Here is a 26,527-nt window from a genome sequence, read left to right on the forward strand (position 1 = left end):
GCTACTCACTGAGGTGCACTGTGGTGGATAAATTCTTCATGACACCATGCATTTTGTCTATGGTTCCATGACATGTCTGCATTAAAAAAAAAAGTGAAAAGTCGTTTGACAGAGTGGATTGGGGCTTCATGTCTGCTACTTTGTCTCAACTATACTATCCCGCATACTGGCCCTATACTCCCATCCGCAAGCCCAAGTTAGGATACATTTTTCATGGCTAGGCAGAGTGAACATCATGAAGATGAACGCTCTCACGAGGCTCCCTTACCTTTTTTCATGTATACCGATCCATCTCCCCCGAACTTTCTTCAGGGACCTTTCTTCACTCCAATCAAACTTTGTATGGGCTTGGAAGCCCTCCAGACTGGCCAAACATGTCCTTATCAGGAGTAAATGGAATGGAGGCCTTGCCCTCCCAGACTACCACCTGTACTACCTGGTGATTGTGTTGACCAGAGTCCTGGATTGTTGCCATCACCATACTGCTAAGCAATGGGTGGAACTGGAAGGCTTGACAGTCGGTTGCGACCTGATGGCGTTCTTGTGGCGCCCGAATCCAGTACCCTCCTCCGTCCGACCCTCAACCCTTGCTCCAGTACTCTATTCTATACATCGTGCCTGTAAACTATATCTATCTAGACTCGCGCTCTTTCCAACTGGCAGTCCCCTGACCCCGCTTTTTGAAAACCCGACCTTTCCCCGGCTCTCACTAATCGCCATTTCCTGTCTTATCGCCAAGGCCAAGGTGTCACCTTTTTTAATCTCCTAGATCAGTCCTCAATCAAACCTCTTCCTAATATCCTCTCAGGTACTGCCCCCTCCCTCATCCAATCTTTCCACTACGCACAACTGACTCATTATTACCATTCCATGAAAGGCTATCTTCACTTCCACTGTCCTCTGACCAGATTTTAATGATTGTGCATGTCCTCCCACCCTATACCTTGCACAGTCAGCTCCCTCTATACTCTGCTCTTGGAGGAGGTGTCAACACAACCTCTCCCCTTCAAAGTGGGTTGGGAAAGAGACCTAAGTCACTCCATCAACTATAATGACTGGCACACTGCTCTCAAGAACAGCCAGAAATCTTCCTTGTCCTCTAAAGCACAGGAAACCAATTATAACATTTTAACACAATGGTATAGAGTTCCCTCCCTCCTAGCTACTTTCTATCAGGGCGTGCCAGATGTATGTTGGCGTTGTTCCACGGATAGAGGCACCATGCTTCATACATGGCTAACGTGCCCTTCCCTAAATCATTTTTCGTCTAGTGTCTTTGATATCATAGCCCATGTAACTAATGTACACCTCAACCCAACACCGGAGTTTGTTCTCCTGACCATACTCCCCCCCCCCCCTCTATTCCCAACACCACCTCTAAACTGAATGCCTTTTTACTACTAGCTGTGAGAATGGTTATACCACGGCTGTGGAAATCAGTAACCCCTCCCAATATATCATTCTGGTTTCGGGAAGTGACCCACCTCCACAGAATGGAGGAACTCACAGCAACCACATACCACCGCATGGCATGCTATAGTGCGATCTGGCACCCTTGGTCTACTTTTCAATCATCTCCAGATTTTCTTACTATGCATAATGTAAAATAGGTTCACAGTAGCCCGCTCCCTCCATCCACTAGATCACATCCCTTTCAGCTACCTGCCCAATGACCCCTTCCTCCCCCACCTTTATTCACACGGCTGGTGCTGAAGTTCACCTGGGTTTCGCGGAAGTCTGGAGCTTATCCTGTTCTCGAGGTATTCTTGTGGTCCTTTTCTGTTTTTCTCTTTACTCCCTGTCACTCTGTTCCTTTCCCCTTCCTTTCTTTTTTTCACATTATTCTCCTGTTTTTCTTGCCCTTCCTGTACAACTTGTGATTTATTTTCCGTTATTGTTGTACTGTTACTGACAGAACTACCATGCACTTTAGCTACTATACTTAGCTATACGGAACCTCATTGATATTGATGCCATGATTCTGACACTTTGTTCTGTTGTTGCCGCATGTACCTTTGCATGCTGATGTCAAGCAAAGTGTTATTTCTGATGTTTCACTTTGTATGTTTTATTGTTCTATTGCAAAACTGTAATAAAACTTGAATTTGGGGAAAAAAATGCTTGATCATAGACTTTCTATGTTACAAACACTGGTGGTATTGGTACGGACATACGCTTGTGTTTTTTTTACATACACTTGTAGCTTTAAACGTATATACGCTAGTAGTTGTAATACCATTCGTACGCTAGTAGTTACCATACTGTACATACGCTAGTAGTTGTTTGGTATATACGCTTGTACCATTTACACTGTACATACGCTAGTAGTTGTTATACTGTACACATGCTTGTACCATTTATATGATACATACACTTGTTTAACCCCTTAAGGACGCCCTGAGTCCGCTCCCTTTATATACCGTCATAGCAGGTCGGGCCTGGCACCTAGCAACGTCCGGGACCCGTGGCTAATAGGGTGCGGCACTGATCACGGTGCTGCGTGCTATTATCCCTTTAGATGTGGCGTTCAAAGTTGATCACCGCATCTAGAGTGAAACTAAACTGCTCCCGGTTAGCTCAGTGGGCTGTTCAGGACTGCTGCGGTGAAATAGTTCACCACGGCGTGCCGAACAGCTGGAGGACACAAGGAGGGTCCCCTTACCTTCCTCCTGGTGTCCGATCTCAGAATGACTGCTCAGTGCCCGAGATCCAGGCATGAGCAGTCAAGCGTCAGAATCATCGATCAATGCTTTCCTATGGGATAACAAAAATTAAGGTAAAAGATCAGTGTGTGCAGTGTGATAGCCCCCTAAGGGGGCTATAACATTGCAAAAAAAAGTGGAAAAATAATGTTAATAAAGATCATTTAACCCATTCCATAATAAAAGTTTGAATCACCCCCCTTTTCACATTTAAAGAAAAAACTGTGTAAATAAAAATAAACAAATGTGGTATCACAATGTGCGGAAATGTTATAAAAATTATAAAAATATATAATTAATTAATCCACATGGTCAATGGCGTATGCACAAAAAAATTCCATAGTCCAAAATAGCATCATTAAAAAATGAATAAAAAGCGATCAAAAAATCTTATCAATACAAAAATGGTACCGCTAAAAGCTTCAGATCACGGAGCAAAAAATGAGCCCTCATATCACCCCGTACGTGGAAAAATAAAAAAATAATGGGGGTCAGAATATGACAATTTTAAACGTATACATTTTCTAGCATGTAGTTCTGATTTTTTCAAGAAGTACGACAAAATCAAACCTATATAAGTAGGGTATCATTTTAATCGTATGGACCTACAGAATAAAGATAAGGTGTCATTTTTACCGAATGTTTTTTCTTCAATTTTGTCGCACAATGATTTTTATTTCCATTTCGCTGTAGATTTTTGGGTAAAATGACTGATGTCTTTAACCCGATAACGACCATGGACGAGTATAGACTTCCAGGTTGGCGGGCGTTCCCACACCCGGACGTCTATACTCGTCCATTTTTCTTGTGGGTGCTGCCCAGTGCACCCATGAGATCGCGGCAGGGACTCGGCTGTATCACACAGCCGGGACCCTGCTGCACTGCCAGGACCGAAGTAAACTTCGGTCCCGGCAGTTTTAACCCTTACAGCCGCGGTCGGAAGTGACCGCGGGCTGTAAGTGTTATGACAGAGGGAGCTCCCTCTGTCTCCTCTGCAGCACCCCGCATCGCGATCGCGGGGTGCTGTGTGTGGCCGCGGCTGGCCGGGACCTGCTGCACTGCCGGGAGTGAAGTTCACTTCACTCCCGACAGTTTAACTCTTACAGCCGCGGTCAGAAGTGACCGCGCGCTGTAAGGAGTTCTGACAGAGGGAGGGGGCTCCCTCTGTCTCTCCTGCAGCACCCCGCAGCGCGATCGCGGGGTGCTGTGTGTGGCCGCACTGCCGGGAGTGAAGTTCACTTCACTCCCGACAGTTTAACCCCTACAGCCGCGGTCAGAAGTGACCGCGCGCTGTAAGGAGTTCTGACAGAGGGAGGAAGCTCCCTCTGTCTCTCCTGCAGCACCCCGGAGCATCGCAGGGTGCTGCTGCATACCTGGGCAGCCGGGGGTCCTACAAAGACCCCCAGGTCTGCCCTGGGTATTGCCTGCTAGTGAAATATGCTGCCTGCTAGTGAAAACTGGCAGGCAGCATATAACTGCAATGCTTTGGAATACTAAGTATTCCAAAGCATTAAAAAGTGTAAAAATAAATAAATAAATAAAATAAAAGTGTAAAAATAAAAAAAAATGTAATAAAAGTGTAAAAAAAAAATATATATATATATTAAAAATACATTTATTAAATGAATATAATAAAAAAAAAGCATAATGTGTAGGATCGCATTGGCGGACATCCGCAGCATGTAATATGCTGCGGATGTCCGCCACGTGATCCTACACATTATGCAGCAGTCACGGTAATGAGCTCGCTGCTGCGGCTGGGTAGCTTTGTGCGTCCACTCATAGCGGCGGATTTTCCGCCAGAAGTCATGAGCGGACACACTGAGCTACCCAGCCGCAGCAGTAATGGATATATTCGCCATGAGCGGGTGCTTATTCCCACAACATGGCGGATATATCCATCAGGAGCCTTAACTGTCACAGACAGACGCGTTATACTGCCAGCCGACCAGCCAATAACTTGTAGGAGTGCGGTATATAAATGGGGTCACTTGTGGGGGTGGGGGTACTGTTCTGCCCTGAAAGCCAAATGGCGCTCCTCTCCTTCTGAGTCCTACCACGCGGCCAAGGAACCATATATGGCCAAAGCGGGGGTATTTCCGAACATGGGACAAGCAGCTAAATAAAATACAGGGTGCATTTCTTTCAATATCAGAAGTGATGTACAAAAAATATGCCCCCCAAATGATGCATTTGTGAAAAATTGCAATTTTCGAATTTTTAACACTGACTTTGTAATAATTCCTGCCAAAAAACTATGGTGTTAAAATACTCACTGTACCCCCTAGCGAATACCTTGAGGGGTCTAGTTTTTAAAATGGGGTCATTTGGGGGGGGGGTGTTCCTATGTTCTACTACCTTTTAATTTCTGCAAACCTTGCATAGCACATAAAAAAAGATGTACTTTTCAAATTTTCAAAATTTTCAAAATTTCAAGTTAAATTGTTAGGCTTCAAACTAATTTAAAATGTTAATTAAAAACTAAAAAATGACATCAAAATAAAGTAGACATCTGAAAGTATAAGTTTCATAAACTATTTGGTCAGTAAGTATAAATATATGCAACCAATTAGTGTTAAAATAGCAAAAAATCGTAATTTTTTGTAAAAATGTCATGATTTTTTGCATTGTAAAAAAAAACTACAAATGATATCGGCTTACTTTTACTATGTACATGAAGGACAACTTGTGACAAAAAAACAATGTCAGAATTATCGTGATTGGCAAAACGTTACCAGAGTTATTCTCTAATAAAGACAGACATCCCCGATTTGAAAAAACAGGCCTGGTCTTTCAGGGGCGTACAGGTTTATTTGCATTGGTCCTTAAGGGGTTAAAAAGTAGAATTGGTGGCACAAAAAATACGCCATCATATGGATTGTTTGGTGCAAAATTGAAAGGATTATGATTTTTAAAAGGTGAGGAGGAAAAAACTAAAGTGCAAAAATGGAAAAACACTCAGTCCTTAAGGGGTAAATTTATACTGTACACACTAGTAGTTGTTAAACCGTGTATAATCTAGTAGTTGTTATACTGTACATATGCTTGTTCCATTTACACAGTACATACACTAGTAATTTTTATATTGTACACATACTGGTACCATTTATACGATATATACACTTGTACCATTCATACTGTATTTACGCTAGTACTTCGTATACTGTACACATGTTTATAGTTTTGATACTGTACATGCGCTAGTGGTTGTTATACGGTACATGGGCTTGTTCCATTTACACTGTACATTCGCTAGTAGTTGTTATACTATACTCGCTTGTATCATGTATACCAGACTTACCTTTGTACCATTTTCATTGTACATTCACAAGAAGTTTTATACTGTACATATGCTAGTAGTTACTGTTCATACACTAGTAGTTGTTGTTTTGTACATACACTATTAGTTGTCATACTGTAAATATGTTAGTAGTTGTATGCTAATAGTTGTTATAATGTTTATGCACTAGTAGTGATAATGTACATACTGTATGTTAGTAGTTGTTATACGGTACATAAGATAGTAGTTGGTATACTGTACATACGCTATTATTTGTTAATGTACATACGCTAGTAGTGCTTATGATGTACACCTATTAGTAATTATACTGTACATATGTTAGTAGTTATACTGTACACATGGTAGTAGTGGTTATACTGTACTGGGCGCCTGTATTGTGTTGCGGTCATAGCATTTATAATTGGTTCTTTATAGCATCTCATAGCATTATATGTATACAGTTTTACTGCATTTGTCCATAGCTTTGCAGTTCATACGCTCATAGTACTTACACAGTTCATACACTCAGGGCATTCTTACTGTTCTCACGTTTACATTGCTTTATTCTATTCATTCACTCAGGGCATTTACACTGTTCATGGGCTCATAGTATTTACGTTGTTCATATGCTTTGGCTGTTATACTATTCACACGCTCAAGGCTTCATACTGTTCATATGCTCATGACATTAATACTGGGCATACGCTCATGGAATTTATACTGAGCATACACCTAGGGCATTCATACTATTCATGCGCCCATGGCACGTATCTGTTTCATATATGTTTCAGGGAATTTACACTGTTCACAAGATCATATACAGTTTCATGCTCTCATGGCATTTATGGTGTTTAATACGCTCATGGCATTGCTCTGGTTTATGCACTTATGGCATTTATATTGTTCAGGCGATCATGGGATTTTACACTATTCATACACATATAGAATTTATGTGGTTCATAACCTCTTAGTAGCTACTGTTCTGACATCTATGGTTTGTCATTGTCCATATGCTCAGGCCGTTTATACTATTCATCCGCTCATGGCTTTCATACTATCATGCGCTCATGGTTTTTATATTGTTTATACGCTCATGGTATGCTCATGACATTCATATTATCATATGCTCATGGCTAGAGATGAGCGAACTTTTTAAAAATTCGATTCACCGAATTTTCCGATAACGTTTGTTTCCATCCAAATTTTTTCAAGGCAAAAATATAAAAAAATGCTATTTCTAGCCTACAGACAACCTCAATAGGGGTATATAACACTTTGCTGTGTTCTAAAATGCATATGCAGTGTACTGGGGTAGTGAAATAATACTGTTATTCAGAATAACATGCAGATTACCGGCATCGCTTTTAGAATCACTGCCGCATAGCAGAATAATAACAGAGCCTGGGGGTGGCATCAGTGGAAGGAGACCATATAGTGGCTGAATTACACAGCGTGGAGGTGTTGGCAGCATGAGGAGACCATATAGTGGCTGAATGGCACAGCTTGGATGAAGCTGAAGCATGAGGACACCATATAGTGGCTGAATGACAAAGCGTGGAGGTGTTGGCAGCATGAGGACACCATATAGTGGCTGAATGGCACAGTGTGGAGGTGTTCGCAGCATGAGGACACCATATAGTGGCTGAATGACACAGCTTGGATGAAGCTGAAGCATGAGGACACCATGTAGTGGCTGAATGACACAGCGTGGAGGTGTTGGCAGCATGAGGAGACCATATAGTGGCGGAATGGCACAGCGTGGAGGTGTTGGCAGCATGAGGACACCATCAGGACACCATATAGTGGCTGAATGACAAAGCGTGGAGGTGTTGGCAGCATGAGGAGACCATATAGTGGCTGAATGGCACAGTGTGGAGGTGTTCGCAGCATGAGGACACCATATAGTGGCTGAATGACACAACTTGGATGAAGCTGAAGCATGAGGACACCATGTAGTGGCTGAATGACACAGCGTGGAGGTGTTGGCAGCATGAGGAGACCATATAGTGGCGGAATGGCACAGCGTGGAGGTGTTGGCAGCATGAGGACACCATATAGTGGCTGAATGGCACAGTGGGGAGGTGTTCGCAGCATGAGGACACCATATAGTGGCTGAATGACACAGCTTGGATGAAGCTGAAGCATGAGGACACAATGTAGTGGCTGAATGACACAGCGTGGAGGTGTTGGCAGCATGAGGAGACCATATAGTGGCTGAATGGCACAGCGTGGAGGTGTTGGCAGCATGAGGACACCAAGAGGACACCATATAGTGGCTGAATGACAAAGCGTGGAGGTGTTGGCAGCATGAGGAGACCATATAGTGGCTGAATGTCACAGCTTGGATGAAGCTGAAGCATGAGGACACCATGTAGTGGCTGAATGACACAGCGTGGAGGTGTTGGCAGCATGAGGAGACCATATAGTGGCGGAATGGCACAGCGTGGAGGTGTTGGCAGCATGAGGACACCATATAGTGGCTGAATGACACAGCTTTAATAAGGCTGTAGCATGAGTACACCATATAGTGGCTGAATGACACAGAATGGAGGTGTTGGCAGCATGAGGAGACCATATAGTGGCTGAATGGCACAGCGCGGAGGTGTTTGCAGCATGAGGAGACCATATAGTGGCTGAATGACACAGCTTGGATGAGGCTGAAGCATGAGGACACCATATAGTGGCTGAATGACAAAGCATGAAGGTGTTGGCAACATGAGGAGACCATATAGTGGCTGAATGACACAGCGTGGAGGTGTTGGCAGCATGAGGAGACCATACTGTGGCTTAATGACACAGTGTGGAGGTGTTGGCAGCATGAGGAGACCATATAGTGGCTGAATGGCACAGCGTGGAGGGGGTGGAAGCATGAGGAGACCATATAGTGGCTGGATGACACAGCTTGGATGGGACTGAAGCATTAGGAGACCATATAGTGGCTGAATGACAAAGCGTGGAGGTGTTGGCAGCATGAGGACTCCATATAGTGGCTGAATGACACAGCGTGGAGGTGTTGGCAGCATGAGGAGACCATATAGTGGCTGAATGGCACAGCGCGGAGGTGTTTGCAGCATGAGGAGACCATATAGTGGCTGAATGACACAGCTTGGATGAGGCTGAAGCATGAGGACACCATATAGTGGCTGAATGACAAAGCATGAAGGTGTTGGCAACATGAGGAGACCATATAGTGGCTGAATGGCGCAGCGTGGAGGTGTTGGCAGCATGAGGAGATCATATAGTGGCTAAATGACACAGCTTGGATGAGGCTGAAGCATGAGGACACCATATAGTGGCATAATGACAAATCGTGGAGGTGTTGGCAGCATGAGGACACCATATAGTGGCTGAATGGCACAGCGTGGAGGTGTTGGCAGCATGAGGAGACCATATAGTGGATAAATGGCACAGCACGGAGTTGCCAGCAGCAAGAGTAGGCTCTAGGCCTTCACAATCCCTAAGATTAAACGATGAATTTAGAAATTTAAACCAAAGATTTTGGACAGCGGGTGCTACCTATGATAACATTTAAATTCCCACACCCAGGCCCAGCAGCAGCAACAGTAAACCATACTTGCCTCAATGACACAGCCTGGAGTTGGCTGAAGCATGAGGAGACCATTGAAATGTCAGATTTTTTTATTTGAAATTTAAATCAAAGTTTGAGTGTCCCGGACCCCAGCGTGTGGGTACAAAGGATCAAATTTAACAAGCCCCCACAGTGCTCGTGTGGCCGTGAGATGTAGGTGCAACGTCTCCATTGCCCTGACCGTCCATTGTTTCCAAGACTTTTTGCCAAGGCAAACCATATGAAGAACAGCGTGACACCGCCGTTCCCTGCACACATGGTATGCTGAAGGGCCACTAAGACTTGTCCGGGCAGTGGAGCCATAGGACACAGTGGAGGATGTGGAGGCAGAGTCGCACATTGTCACAGGACCAACGGGCTGACAGAGTGGAGCAGGAAGCAGCATGAGTACACAAGAGGGGTTCACAACCCCTAAAATTTAAATGTAAACTTTGAAATCTCTATTGAAGATGCATGTTAGGTAGGGCTACTATCCAAAAATGTAAGGCCCAAGCGCAGAAGCATTAATAAGCCAAGTAATTCCTGAAAGACACAGGCACAGGCATCAGCAGTACACACGAGGGTTTCATAACCCCTTTACATTGCAAGATCAATGTTGAAATTTCAATCAAGCTAGTGCTAAATATCACAAAATTTGAGGGCCAAGGCCAGAAGCAGCATTAAGTAAATTAGTTCAGGAAAAAAAACAGTCAGGAAAAGACATCTGCAGTACGCCGGGGGATTTAATAAGCAATAAGTTTAAAATATCAATTAATTAGAAGATTTTAATTATTTAACTCAAGATCACTTGATAGCAGATTCTAGACTATACGGTGTCTGAATGCTACATCCTTGAGGTGGATGAAGCAATGGGAAGCCATTATGGCTCACACACATAGGAAATAGGTATATCCAAAGAAGCAACAAGTAATTAATTAGAGGATTTTAATTATGTAACTCAAGATCAACTGATAGCAGATTCTAGACTATACAGCAGTGTTTCCCAACCTTTTTCGGGTCGGGGCACACCTCGGAAAAAAAGAATTTCCGCGGGGCACCACTACCGAGGTTGACGAGCAAAAAAAAAAAAAGAAGGGAAAAATGCACTGCACTATGTCTATTTATCTGTCTCACTGTCACTCAGTACTTACTGCACTTGTCTCCTTGGAGGGCCGGACTATAGTTAAAAAAAAAAACAAAAAAAAAAAAACTATGAACAAATTCCTATGCACACTGCATATATCTTATCTTGCATATATCTTATTTTCCCCCACATTAGGTTGGCAGTATAGTTACCCCCACATTAGGTTGTAGTTCCCCAACATTAGGTTGTAGTTACCCCCACATTAGGTCCAGTATAGTCCCCCACATTAGGTCCAGTATAGTTCCCCCACATTAGGTCCAGTATAGTCCCCCACATAAGGTCCAGTATAGTTCCCCCACATTTGGCCCAATATAGTCCCCCCACATTAGGTCCAGTATAGTCCCCCCACATTAGGTGCAGTATAGTTCCCCCACAGACATACAGCCTTCAGCCATACAGTGTATTACTGAAGGCTGTATGCCTGTGTACTGCCCCACTTCGGTATTCCGAGCACCGCTCCTCTGGTCCGGCTATAGCAGTAGGTCTCGGGACCAGAGGAGCGGTGCTCGGAACACCGAAGGAGATGGGTCGCTGGTAACACTTACCAAGTTGACAGCGTGCGTCCTCCTCGCTGCTCTGGTCCTCCGCGATTGTTGCTATGGGCGCACGCATGGGATGTCAGTGACATCCCTGCGTGCGCTACCTCCTGGCGGTCCCCATGTTTTTAAAGTAAACGCGGGGCCTCAGGGATTTAGAGGCATCCCTGTGTCCCGAAAGCAACTTTCGGGACACAGAGATGTCCCGCGGCAAAAACACCCGGCGGGTGTTTTTCCTACGGCACACTTTACACTATGTCACGGCACACTAGTGTGCCGTGGCACAGTGGTTGAAAAACACTGCTATACAGTGTCTGAATGCCACATCCTTGAGGTGGCAGAAGCAATGGGAAGCCACTATGGCTCACACACATAGGAAATAGGTCCATCCAAAGAAGCAAAAGTAATTAATTCCAGGATTTTAATTAATTAACTTGAGATCACCAGATAGCAGATTCTATCTCAGAAATTCAGACGGACACTCCAATTTTAACCCCTTAAGGACCGGGGGGTTTTCCGTTTCTGCATTTTCGTTTTTTGCTTCTTGCCTTTAAAAAATCATAACTCTTTAAATTTTGCACCTAAAAATCCATATGATGGCTTATTTTTTGCGCCACCAATTCTACTTTGTAATGACATCAGTCATTTTGCCCAAAAATCTACGGTGAAATGGAAAAAAAAATCATTGTGCGACAAAATTGAAAAAAAAAAACACTGTTTTGTAATTTTGGGGGCTTCGGTTTCTACGAAGTACATTTTTCGGTAAAAATGGCACCTTACCTTTATTCTGTAGGTCCATACGATTAAAATGATACCTTACTTATATAGGTTTGATTTTGTCGGACTTCTGGAAAAAATCATAACTACATGCAGGAAAATTAATATGTTTAAAATTGTCATCTTCTGACCCCTATAACTTTTTTATTTTTCCGTGTATGGGGCGGTATGAGGGCTCACTTTTGCGCCGTGATCTGAAGTTTTTAACGGTACTATTTTTGCATTGATAGGACTTATTGATCGCTTTTTATTCATTTTTAAATGATATAAAAAGTGACCAAAAATGCACTATTTTGAACTTTTTTGCGCGCACGCCATTGACCGAGCGGTTTAATTAACGATATATTTTTATAATTCGGACATTTCCGTATGCGGTGATACCATAAATGTTTATTTTTATTTTTTATTTACACTGTGTTTTTTTTTTTATTGGAAAAGGGGGGTGATTCAAACTTTTAATAGGGGAGGAGTTAAATGATCTTTATTCACTTTTTTTTCCCACTTTTTTTTTGCAGTGTTATAGCTCCCATAGGGACCTATAACACTGCACACACTGATCATTGCTATCCCATAGGGACCTATAACACTGCACACACTGATCATTGTTATCCCATAGGGACCTATAACACTGCACACACTGATCTTCATCATTGATCACTGTTTTCTCATAAGAAACCGCATGACTGCTCATGCCTGGATCTCAGGCACTGAGCAGTTATTCAGCGATCAGACACCGAGGAGGCAGGTAAAGGCCCTCCCGCTGTCCTGTAAGCTGTTCGGGATGCCGCGATTTTGCCGCGGCTATCCCGAACAGCCCACTGAGCTAGCCGGCAACTTTTGCTTTCAGTTTTAGCCGCGTGGCTCAGCTCTGAGCAGACGGCTAAAGGGTTAATAGCGCGCGGCGCCGCGATCGACGCTGCGTGCTATTAGAGGCGGGTCCCGGCTTCACTATGACGCCGGGCCCGCCGTGATATGATGCGGGGTTACTGTGTAACCCCGCGTTATATTAGGAGAGCAGGACCAAGGACATACCTGTACGTCCTTGGTCCTTAAGGGGTTAATAGAAAGTAAAAATGACAACATTTAGACACTCTCATTAAAAGTGGATAACAGTGTTGAGTCACATGACACAGCAGTCAGCTGTAGCCCAGTTCCATCAAATAAAAGCTTGCACAAAATTGAGATTCCCACAATAAAGAAAAGACTGAATAAAAAAAGGCTAACTTCAGTGTTTATTAAAAGGTGTACTAGAAAAATTTGATAGTTCTCTCAGTCAGAAGAAAATATGAAAGTTATTTTAGGTATGTTGTCTGACAAAATACCTTTGTGTTAGAACAAGTGCATATCCAAGAGTCCAGAAGACTCTATAATGCATGATGGTGGACCACAAAAAGACATTCTTCTCTAAAGTAATGTGTTCTGACATAAAGAAGCAGAGTTTATCCCTCACCGTATTATTTTGGGAACATTTTAATTACTAAATCACACACAACAAGCGTTCCATGGTGTAATGGTTAGTACTCTGGAAAATTCAAGTTTACTTTGAGAAAATTATCAGAAAATTTGAAAAAAACAGAACCCAAGAGGGTTTAATAACCCCATACATTGCACCATAAATTTTGAGATTTAAATTAAGCATGTATGTATCCATTCCAAAAATCCAAAAATGTAAGGCCCAAGCCCAGAAGCATCAGTAATCCAATTAGTTCCTGAAAGACACAGTCAGGAAAAAGCATCAGCAGTACACAAGAAGATTTCATAACACCTAATATTGAAAGATCAATGTTGAAATTTCAATTAAGCATGTATGTAAGCTAGTGCAAAACATCCAAATTTAAGGCCCAAGCCCAGAAGCCAAGTGGTTCCTGAAACACACAGTCAGGAGCAGGCATCAGCAGAACACAAGAGGGTTTCATAACCCCTTACATTGAAAGATCAAAGTTGAAATTTCCATTAAGCATGTATTTATCTCGTGCTAAACATCCAAAAATGTAAGGCCCAAGCCCAGAAGCATCAGTAAGCCAAGTAATTCCTGAAAGACACAGGAGCAGGCATCAGCAGTACACCTGAGGGTTTCATAACCCCTTTACATTGCAAGATTAATGTTGAAATTTGCATTAAGCATGCATTTATCTACGGCTAAACATCCAAAAATGTAAGGCCCAAGGCCCGAAGCAAGAGTAGGCAAGTAGTTCCTGAAAGAGACACAGGATGAGTCAAGAGCGGGCATTCACAGTACCCAAGAGGGTTTGATAACCCCTTACATGTAAAGATCAATGTTGAAATTTGCATTAAGCATGTATTTAGATACTGCTAAACATCCAAAAATGAAAGGCCCAAGACCTGAAGCATCAGTGAGGCAAATAGTTCATGAAAGAGATGCAGGATGAGTCAGGAGCAGGCATTCACAGTACCCAAGAGGGTTTCATAACCCCTTACATTTAAAGATCAATGTTGAAATTTGCATTAAGCATGTATATAGCTACTGCTAAACATCCAAAAATTAAAGGCACAAGGCCAGAAGCATCAGTGAGGCAAGTAGTTCCTGAAAGACACAGGATGAGTCAGGAGCAGGCATTCGCAGTAGCCAAGAGGGTTTCATAACCCTAATTGATAACCCATAAGGGTTTCATAACCATAATTGTGAAGTGTTGGGGTAACAACATGGTCAATCTACTCTGAGGCATCTGGCATTGGTGACTGGAAATCCTTGCTGATCCATCCCTGATTCATTTTCACAAAGGTAAGTCTCTCCACATTTTTCGTGGACAGACGAGTTCTCCTTGGCGTGACTAAACACCCGCTCTGATGGCACACTACTGGCAGGGCAGTACAGCTTATCCAGGGCAAACTCTGCTAGTTGCAGCAATAAATCAAGTTTGGCTGCCCAGAAGTCCAGCAGATCTTCAAGGTTTGTTGGCATGGCCATGTCAAGGTATGCCACCTGCTGGTTCAAGTCCTGCTCCATGTCTACCTGCTGCTGATGAGTTGCTTCACTATGCGGGTGTAGAAAGCTACTCATCAGCGATTGTAGACTCAGGTTGCTGCTGATGGAGCTGGTACTGCTCCTGCCATCCCTCCCCTCCCAAGCAGCCATGGCAGTGGAAGGAGAGTGCAGAGGGCCCCCCGAGTCAGACCTGCGGGTGGATGGACCATGTTGGTATCGGCCAACTGACTACGTAGGATCTCTCTGTAGTAGGTCAATTTGTCCTCCCTCTCAATGGGTGTAAAAAAGGCCCCATTCTTGGACGGTAGCAAGGGTCCAATAAGGTGGAGAGCCAGATGTCATCCCGCTGACTTTTTTTTACAATTCGGGGGTCACTACGCAAGCAACTGAGCATGCATCGTGCCATTTGTGCCAGTGACTCAGAGGGACTACCTGCCTCCATCTCCACTGCATACTGCCACGGTGTGTCTTGGTCCTCTGTCTCGCCTTCCTCATAACCCTCTAGCTCCTCTGGCTGCTCCTGCTCCTCCTCTCCTGTCCGAAGATTAGAAACACCGGCCATCTCATCCAACCTAAACTGTGCTCCACTCTGCCCCTCACCCTCCTCCTCCAGTTCAGCCCCCACAGGGCTCATGTAGCCTTGAGAAGTAGGCGCAACGTCTCCATTGTCGTGACCAGCCATCGTTTCAATCATTTGTTGTAGGAAATGTAGGAGTGGAATTACGTCGTTCATGCAGTAATCCAGGCGACTTACAAATAATGTGGCTTCCTCAAAGGGCCTCAGCAAACGGCAGGTGTCACGTATGAGCTGCCACTTGTCACGATTCGGCTGGCTGGAGGTGGATCCTCTGTGCCAGAGAGGGATTGGCGTCGACCGTGTCGGTGGACCGGTTCTAAGTTGCTACTGGTATTCACCAAAGCCCGCCGCAAAGCGGGATGGTCTTGCAGCGGCGGTAGCAACCAGGTCGTATCCACCAGCAACGGCTCAACCTCTCTGACTGCTGAGATAAGCGCGGTACAGGGGAGTAGGCAAGAGCAAGGTCGGATGTAGCAGAAGGTCAGGGCAGGCAGCAAGGAGGCAACTGCAGTAAGGGCAACTGCAGTAGGTCTGGAACACAGGCTAGGAACACACAAGGAAACGCTTTCACTGGCACAATGGCAACAAGATCCGGCAAGGGAGTGCAGGGGAAGTGAGGTATAAGTAGGGAAGTGCACAGGTGAAGGTACTGATTAAATCCTCATGCGCCAATCGGTGGCGCACCGGCCCTTTAAATCGCAAAGACCCGGCACGCGTGCGCCCTAAGGAGCGGGGCCGCGCACGCCGGGACAGTACAGACGGGGAACGGGTCTGGTAAGGGAATCGGGATGCGCATCGCGAGCGGGCGCGTCCCGCATCGCGAATCGCATCCCGGCTGGGAAGATTATCGCAGCGCACCTGGTCGGCAGGTCTGACCGGGGCGCTGTGAATAAGAGAACGCTGTGAGCACTCCGGGGAGGAGCGGGGACCCGGAGCGCTCGGCGTAACAGTACCCCCCCCCTTGGGTCTCCCCCTCTTTTTGGAACCTGAGAACCTGAGGATAAGACTCTCGTCCAGGATGTTGTCCTCAGGTTCCCATGATCTCTCCTCGGGGCCGCAATTCTCCCAGTCAACCAAAAATAAATTTTTACCTCTGACCGTCTTGGATGCCAGATTTTACTTCACCGAAAAAACGTCAGAGGACCCGGAAACTGGAGTGGGAGAAACAACTTTGGGAGAGAAGCGGTTAAGGATGAGTGGTATAAGGAGAGAGACATGGAAAGCATTGGGAATACGGAGAGAAGGAGGAAGAAGGAGTTTGTAAGAGACAGGGTTGATCTGGCACTTGATTTTGAAAGGACCAAGATAATGTGGTCCCAGTTTATAACTTGGGACACGAAAGCGGACATACTTGGCGGAGAGCCATACTTTGTCTCCGGGAGAAAAAATGGGGGGAATACTTCTTTTCTTATCGGCATGTTTTTTCATCCGGGATGAAGCCTGTAAAAGAGAATTTTGAGTCTCTTTCCATATGGTGGAGAGGTCCTGAGTCACTTCATCAACAGCGGGTAAACCAGAGGGCATGGGAGTGGGGAGGGGGGGAAGAGGGTGACGGCCGTACACCACGAAGAATGGGGATTTAGCGGAGGATTCGGAGACTCTGAAATTGTACGAGAATTCGGCCCATGGTAGAAGATCTGCCCAGTCATCCTGGCAGGAGGAAACAAAATGTCGCAAATAGTCACCCAGAACCTGATTAATTCTTTCTACTTGCCCATTGGATTGGGGATGATAAGAAGATGAGAAGTTTAATTTGATTTTGAGCTGATTACAGAGGGCCCTCCAGAATTTAGACACAAATTGAACGCCTCTATCCGAGACGATATGCGTGGGCAACCCGTGAAGGCGAAAAATGTGTATAAAAAATTGCTTCGCCAACTGAGGCGCCGAAGGAAGACCTGGAAGAGGGATAAAATGTGCCATCTTGGAGAATCGATCAACGACCACCCAAACAACTGTGTTGCAATGGGATAAAGGTAAGTCAGTAATAAAGTCCATACCAATCTGAGACCATGGTTGTTCAGGAACAGGCAGAGGATGGAGGAGACCAGCAGGCTTCTGGCGAGGGGTCTTGTCACAGGCACAGACTGTACAAGCCCGCACAAAATCAACAACATCAGTTTCCAGAGTAGGCCACCAATAAAATCGAGAGATGAGTTGGATGGATTTTTTGATGCCAGCATGGCCTGCGAGGTGGGAGGAGTGTCCCCACTTGAGAATCCTGAGGCGCTGGCGTGGAGAGACAAAGGTCTTCCCTGGAGGAGTTTGTCTGATGGAAGCTGGAGAAGTGGAGATCAGACAGTCCGGAGGAATAATGTGTTGCGGGGAAGCTTCCACTTCAGAGGCATCTGATGAACGAGAGAGGGCATCAGCCCTAATGTTCTTGTCAGCAGGGCGAAAATGGATTTCAAAGTTAAAACGGGCAAAGAACAACGACCACCTAGCCTGGCGAGGGTTCAGCCGTTGGGCAGACTGAAGATAAGAGAGATTCTTGTGGTCAGTGTATATAATAACTGGAAATTTGGATCCCTCCAGCAGATGCCTCCATTCCTCAAGCGACAATTTTATGGCCAGTAGTTCTCGATCACCAATGGAGTAGTTTTTCTCTGCCGGAGAGAAGGTCCTAGAAAAAAACCACAAGTAACAGCATGCCCGGAAGAATTTTTTTGTAGGAGTACTGCTCCAGCTCCCACCGAGGAGGCGTCTACCTCCAATGAGAAGGGTTTAGATGGGTCAGGTCTGGAGAGTACGGGAGCAGAAGAAAAGGCAGTCTTGAGATGTTTGAATGCGTCTTCCGCTTGAGGAGGCCAGGACTTAGGGTTGGCGTTTTTCTTGGTTAGGGCCACGATAGGAGCCACAATAGTGGAAAAGTGTGGGATAAATTGTCTGTAATAATTGGCAAACCCCAAAAAACGTTGGATAGCACGGAGACCGGAGGGGCGTGGCCAATCCAATACGGCAGATAGTTTATCTGGGTCCATTTGTAGTCCCTGGCCAGAAACTAAGTATCCTAGGAAGGAAAGAGACTGACATTCAAAGAGACATTTTTCCATTTTGGCATATAATTGATTGTCCCGAAGTCTCTGAAGAACCATGCGGAAATGCTGGCGGTGTTCTTCTAGGTTAGCAGAAAAAAATCAGAATATCGTTTAGGTAAACCACAGCACAGGTATATAGAAGATCACGAAAAATTTCATTTACAAAGTCTTGGAAGATGGCAGGGGCGTTGCAAAGGCCAAAGAGCATAACCAGATATTCAAAGTGTCCATCTCTGGTGTTAAATGCAGTCTTTCACTCGTCCCCCTCCCTGATGTGGATGAGATTATATGCACCTCTTAAGTCCAGCTTGGTAAAGATGTGGACGCCTCGTAGGCGATCAAAGAGTTCCGAGATAAGAGGTAGGGGATAGCGGTGATTTTATTAAGTTCGCGGTAATCAATGCAAGGGCGTAAGGAGCCGTCTTTTTTGGAAACGAAAAAAAAATCCAGCAGGGGAGGAGGACTTGCGGATAAACCCCTTTTTTAAATTCTCTTGGATGTACTCCGACATGGCTTGAGTTTCCGGAGCAGACAGAGGATAGATTCTGCCCCGAGGTGGAGTAGTACCAGGGAGGTCAATAGGACAGTCATAAGGCCTGTGAGGGGGCAAAGTCTCTGCTTGTTTTTGCAAAAAACATCAGCATAATCCAGATAGGCCTTGGGGAGACCAGATAACGGGGGAACGACAGGGTCTTGACTGACAGTACAGGGAGCAGGCTTAAGACAGTCCTTGTGGCAAGAAGTACCCCAGTTCTTGATTTCCCCGGTGGTCCAATCAAGGGTTGGGGAATGGCGTTGAAGCCACGGTAATCCAAGAAGAATTTCTGAAGTGCAATTAGAGAGGACCAGAAATTCAATTTTTTCGTGATGGGGTCCGATGCACATTAAGAGGGGTTCCCTGCGGCAACGCACAGTACAGTCCAATCTTTCATTATTAACAGAGGCGATGTAGAGGGGTCTGGCGAGACTGGTCACCGGGATGTTGAACCTGTTGATGAAGGAGGCCAAAATAAAATTTCCTGCAGATCCGGAATCCAAGAAGGCCATAGCTGAGAAGGAGAAGGTAGAAGAAGAAATCCGCACAGGCAGAGTAAGACGTGGAGAAGCAGAGTTCACATCAAGAGCTGTCTCACCTTTGTGCAGAGTCAGCGTGCGTCTTTCCTGGCGTGGAGGTCGGATAGGACAATCCTTCAAGAAATGTTCGGTACTGGCACAGTACAGGCAAAGGTTCTCCATGCGGCGTCGTGTCCTCTCTTGAGGTGTCAAGCGAGACCGGTCAACTTGCATAGCCTCCATGGCGGAAGGCACAGGAACGGATTGCAGTGGACCAGAGGAGAGAGGAGCCGGGGAGAGAAACCGCCTCGTGCGAACAAAGTCCATATCCTGGCGGAGCCTCTGACGCCTTTCGGAAAAACGCATGTCAATGCGGGTGGCAAGATGAATAAGTTCATGCAGGTTAGCAGGGTTTTCTCGTGCGGCCAGCACATCTTTAATGTTACTGGATAGGCCTTTTTTAAAGGTCGCGCAGAGGGCCTCGTTATTCCAGGACAATTCGGAGGTGAGAGTACGGAATTGGATGGCGTACTCGCCAACAGAAGAATTACCCTGGACCAGGTTCAGCAGGGCAGTCTCGGCAGAAGAGGCTCGGGCAGGTTCCTCAAAGACACTTCGAATCTCTGTGAAGAAAGAGTGTACAGAGGCAGTGACAGGATCATTGTGGTCCCAGAGCGGTGTGGCCCATGACAGGGCTTTCCCAGACAGAAGGCTGACTACGAAAGCCACCTTTGACCTTTCAGTTGGGAACTAGTCCGACATCATCTCCAAATGCAGGGAACATTGTGAAAGAAAACCACGGCAAAATTTATCCGTCAAATTTATCCGGCAAAGATAATCGGAGGCTGGATGCGGCCACTCGCTGCGGAGGATGTGCAGGAGCTGGCGGAGGAGATGATTGTTGAAGCTGTGGTAGTAGCTGCTGTAGCATCACGGTCAGTTGAGACAGCTGGTGGCCTTGTTGCGCCTGCTGGGCGACCAGCGTGGTGAGGTCGGCGACAACTGGCAGCGGGACCACAGCGGGATCCATGGCCGGATCTACCGTCACGATTCGGCTGGCTGGAGGTGGATCCTCTGTGCCAGAAAGGGATTGGCGTGGACCGTGTCGGTGGACCGGTTCTAATTCGCTACTGGTATTCACCAGAGCCCGCCACAAAGCGGGATGGTCTTGCAGCGGCGGTAGCAACCAGGTCGTATCCACCGGCAACGGCTCAACCTCTCTGACTGCTGAGATAAGCGCGGTACAAGGGAGTAGACAAGAGCAAGGTCGGACGTAGCAGAAGGTCAGGGCAGGCAGCAAGGATCGTAGTCAGGGGCAACGGCAGGAGGTCTGGAACACAGGCTAGGAACACACAAGGAAACGCTTTCACTGGCACAATGGCAACAAGATCCGGCAAGGGAGTGCAGGGGAAGTGAGGCATAAGTAGGGAAGTGCACAGGTGAAGGTACTGATTAAAACCTCATGCGCCAATCAGTGGCGCACCGGCCCTTTAAATCGCAAAGACTCGGCGTGCGCGCGCCCCAAGGAGCGGGGCCGCGCGCGCCAGGACAGCACAGACGGGGAACGGGTCTGGTAAGGGAATCGGGATGCGCATCGCGAGCGGGCCCGTCCCGCATCCCTGCTGGGAACATTATCGCAGCGCACCCGGTCGGCAGGTCTGACCGGGGCGCTGTGAATAAGAGAAGGCTGTGAGTGCTCCGGGGAGGAGCGGGGACCCGGAGCGCTCGGCGTAACACCACTGTTTCACATTTAAGTTACTCAGGGGAGTACTCCTATCTGCTTGGATCATCAAGAAATCGGTGATGGCTTTTCTTTATTCATATAGTCTGTCCAACATATGGAGGGTGGAATTCCAACGTGTGGCAACGTCACAAATAAAACTATGTTGTGGGAGTGTGCTTTGCGGTGTACGAGTGGCTGAAGTGCATGCTCAGTTTCCTTGCCATTGTTAGGATGTTTTGCAAATGGGGTGAAGACTTCAGGAAGTGCTTGACAACCAGATTCAACACATGTGCCATGCAGGGCGCATGTTTTACACTTCCTTGTCGCAGCACGGACACGATGTTCTTCCCGTTGTCGGTCACCATGGTTCCCATTTCCAGACTACGTGGAGTAAGCCATACTCGGATTTCTTTAGCAGTTCCACCCCTGTGTGACTCCGTTCTCCAAGGCAAACCATGTGAAGAACAGCTTGACACCGACGTGCCCTACACACATGGTATGATGAAGGGCCACCGAGATTTGTAAGTGCAGTGGAGGCCGAGGACATGGTGGAGGATGAGGAGGCGGAGTTGCACACTGTCCCAGGACCAACTGTCTGAAAGCGAGAGCATGGAGGAGGAAGCGGTGTGACCTGTCCAAGTTGGTGTTGTGGCTGTGCAGGAACCATGTTTACCCAGTGGGCCGTAAAAGACAAGTATTGCCCCTGCCCGTAGCTACAGCCGTGCACTTTTGAACACAGACTGGCCCACCTTCTCTTGTACAAACTTATGCAGGGCTGGTACTGCCTTATTCGCAAAGAAATGACGGCTTGGGACTCTCCACCTCGGCTCGGCACAAGCCATCAATTCTCTGGAAGGTACTGCACCTTCCAGAGAATTGATGGCTTGTGCCGAGCCGAGGTGGAGAGTGCTTTCCACCACTTGAAAAGGGAGGGAATGCAGCACCAGCAACTTGGACAGGAGCACATTCAACTTCTACGCCGTTGGATGAGTGGGCGCATACTGTTGTCTGTTAGACATGGCTTCGCCGATGGATTGTTGGCGGAATGGCTGACTAAAAGTGGATGAAGCAGGAGCATCTGGAGCGACAGAAGGAGGGTTTGACACGCAGCTCCCTTCGGCTGAGGTGGTGGAGCCTTGGCTGGATGAAGGAGGGAGCGGATGGCCACTGGGTGATGCAACAATACGCAGAAAAAATCTGTATTTTTGTAAAACATCGGAGCCACGGTTCTCCCAGGCTGCTTTTTGGTGCCGAAGCATGTGTTGATGAAGGGCCATGGTGCCAACATTGGGACCCTGGCCACGCTTCATCTTCTGCCGATATATCTTGCATGTGGCTACGTGAACCTCCTCCGGATGCCTGATGAAAAACTGCCACACCGCCGAGTAGCTGATTTTCCCGCCTACAGTCCACACTAATTGACTGCTACTGGCGCCGTCTCCAGGAACCCCTGTTCCAGTACCTCCCGGAAAGGTAGGCTCCCGCGAAGCAGGTGGTCTCCCCCAGGCACATTTGGCTCCAGAATTTCCACTCCTGCCACCATGCTGACTGCCAACCATGCTACTGCCTTGCTGGCTCAGCTGCTGCCTCAAGGGCAACCTGAAACTCTATTCTCCTGATGATGATGAAGCCCCTTCTGCACCCGGATCCCAATTGCGATCGGCTTCATCATCATGAACAGTTGTCTGCATGTCACTGATGTCCTCCTCAGATTCCCCAAAAGTGTCTGCTTCAAGACCCTGAACCCTGGCAACACCGCCTCCCACGTAACTCTCCGCATCACTACTTGGCCGCCTAGCGGAGCAAGCGGCACATGTCTCCAACCCTTCTAGGCTGGGCAGTAGCTGCTGACTGTCCTCTATTAGATCGTCCTCAGTGAATAGTGGAGCTGAACCCACAGCATAAGATACTTCTCTAGGAGAGGGAACAGCATAGGACAAAGGCATTGGGAAGACAGGGACTGCTCCCGGGCCATGCCAACTGTGGGTTGTGTCTGAGGAACCCACCGACTGTTGACTGGGGGTGTTATATGTCACTTGTGATGAAGTGGATGAGCGTGTTAACCAATCAACAACGGCAGATGGGTTGCTGGTCGAGACACGACCGCTGGCGGAAAACGGGAGCTCAGGCCTCTCGCTGCGACTCCTGATGCCACTCACCCCTAGTCTGCTGCCAACTCTGCCTTAAGTATTTAGGCCTCTGCCACTCCTCTGTGCATGTCCTGGCACTTCTCTTCCTGACATACTTAGTGCGTATATGAGAGTATTAGAGAGCCTGATGCTTCACTACTCTTTAAACAGTATTTCTCTAGAACAGCAGCAGGTTATTACTTTTGGCTGTCCTTTCACAGTATGTAGGCCCTGGACAGATTAACAGGTACAAAATGGTACACTAATTAGATGTACATATGCGGTATGCACTGATGAGGGCAGAAAAATGCGCAACAATACGCAGAAAAAATCTGTATTTTTGTATAACACCAGCAGGTGATTACTTTTGCCAGGACTTTCCCTGTATCTAGACTTGTTACAGATACAAAATAGTAGACTGCTTTGATGTAGGCATGTGGTATGTACGTATGAGGGTAGACAAATGCACTACAGTCCACTGAAAAAACTTATTTGTGAACAGCAGCAGGACACAACAGTGCAGCAGCACAAAAAAAAGAAAACAGGGATTAAACCCTAAATTGCACTCTGTCAGAGAGTGTTAAGAATGGTGTGCACTGGTTTTTATACAGTTTATACACAATTCTAAGCAGCAGATGATTTGTGGAGCAAAAAAAGCACAGAATTGTGCTGAAAAATAAGGTGATAAGATGGTTGATAAAGTTCAGGCAGCTTGTTGATATGTATGAGGCAACGAAATCTATCTGCCCCTCTCTGATGAAATGCTCAATAATGTGAATAGGAGGTTCATGTCCTAAGATCCAGTGAGAACACCAAAGCACTGCACTTCTGTCTGTCCACAATGCTAATGTGACTAGCAGTTGCCAGTGGTACACTGTGGTATAAGCAATTCACACACAGACGCGCAGCCCGTCTTCTCTCTCTGAGTGCATGGATGAAATGAAGAGAGGCAAGATGGCTGCCGATTATAAAGGTCTGTGACATCACAGGGGTCAATGAATGCTGATAGGCTGCATTTCGCATGTGATTCAGGGTCATCCCGCCTAGGTTTAGACTCAAACGGTTTCAACTGTTGTTCTATTGCTTTTAGCTCTGTGTCTAGTGTGGACAATTCTACAGGTTCTTCTAAAAAAAATTGCATATTGTGCTAAAGTTCATTATTTTCCACAATGTAATGATAAAAATTAACCTTTCATATATTTTAGATTCATTGCACACCAACTGAAATATTTCACGTCTTTTATTGTTTTAATACTGATGATTTTGGCATACAGCTCATGAAAACCCAAAATTCCTATCTCAAAAAATTTGCATATTTCATCCGACCAATAAAAGAAAAGTGTTTTTAATACAAAAAAAAAGTCAACCTTCAAATAATTATGTTCAGTTATGCACTCAATACTTGGTCGGGAATCCTTTTGCAGAAATGACTTCTTCAATGCGGCGTGGCATGGAGGCAATGAGCCTGTGGCACTGCTGAGGTTGTTATGGAGGCCCAGGATGCTTCGATAGCGGCCTTAAGCTCATCCAGAGTGTTGGGTCTTGCATCTCTCAACTTTCTCTTCACAATATCCCACAGATTATCTATGGGGTTCAGGTCAGGAGAGTTGGCAGGCCAATTGAGAACAGTAATACCATGGTCAGTAAACCATTTACCAGTGGTTTTGGCACTGTGAGCAGGTGCCAGGTCATGCTGGAAAATGAAATCTTCATCTCCATAAAACTTTTCAGTAGATGGAAGCATGATGTGCTCCAAAATCTCCTGATAGCTAGCTGCATTGACCCTGCCCTTGATAAAACACAGTGGACCAACACCAGCAGCTGACATGGCATGTTCAAAAGTGGCAGCTGACATGTTTCTGGTTCAAAAGTGGCTTGACCTGGGGAATGCAGCACCTGTAGCCCATTTCTTGCACACCCCTGTGCACAGTGGCTCTGGATGTTTCTACTCCAGACTCAGTCCACTGCTTCCGCAGGTTCCCCAAGGTCTGGAATCGGTCCTTCTCCACAATCTTCCTCAGGGTCCGGTCACCTCTTCTCGTTGTGGAACGTTTTCTGCCACGTTTTTTCCTTCCCACAGACTTCCCACTGAGGTGCCTTGATACAGCACTCTGGGAACAGCCTATTTGTTCAGAAATTTCTTTCTGTGTCTTACCCTCTTGCTTGAGGGTGTCAATGATGGCCTTCTGGACAGCAGTCAGGTCGGCAGTCTTACCCATGATTGTGGTTTTGAGTGATGAACCAGGCTGGGAGTTTTTAAAAGCCTCAAGAATATTTTGCAGGTGTTTAGAGTTAATTAGTTGATTCAGATGATTAGGTTAATAGCTCGTTTAGAGAACCTTTTCATGATATGCTAATTTTTTGAGATAGGAATTTTGGGTTTTCATGAGCTGTATGCCAAAATCATCAGTATTAGAACAATAAAATACCTGAAATATTTCAGTTGGTGTGCAATGAATCTAAAATATACGAAAGTTTAATTTTTATCATTACATTATGGAAAATAATGAACTTTAGCACAATATGCTAATTTTTTGAGAATAACCTGTAATTCTTCCTCCTCCACTATGTATTCAATCGATTTTTTAGAGCATTCGGATAAGGCTTTATCCCACTTTTCTTCAAAGCGTGCCGAAAATATTCTGATCAGTCGCTTTTTTATGCGGAGACCTCTGGGCACCATTTCTTTGGTTGGATACGTGGAAAGAGTCATATAGTCCAACCAAAGGTGCATTTCTTGTGTTTGAATAGTTCCCAACCATCTCATAAGTGTGATGGGATCTTGTGGTGGTGCAGGATTATCCTGGGCTGTATAGAAAAAAAAATGTACATTAAAAAAAAAAAAAAAAAAAAAAAAAAAAATATATATATATATATATATATATATATATACATAAACATACACACACATATATATATATATATATATATATATGTATATATATATATATATATATATATGTATATATATATATATATATATATATATATATATATAATAAAAATAAAAGACAAAAGAAAAAAGTTTTTTTTAGATAGACTCGTCAATATTA

This window comes from Hyla sarda, chromosome 1 (genome assembly GCF_029499605.1).
Source record: "Hyla sarda isolate aHylSar1 chromosome 1, aHylSar1.hap1, whole genome shotgun sequence".
NCBI lineage: Eukaryota > Metazoa > Chordata > Amphibia > Anura > Hylidae > Hyla > Hyla sarda.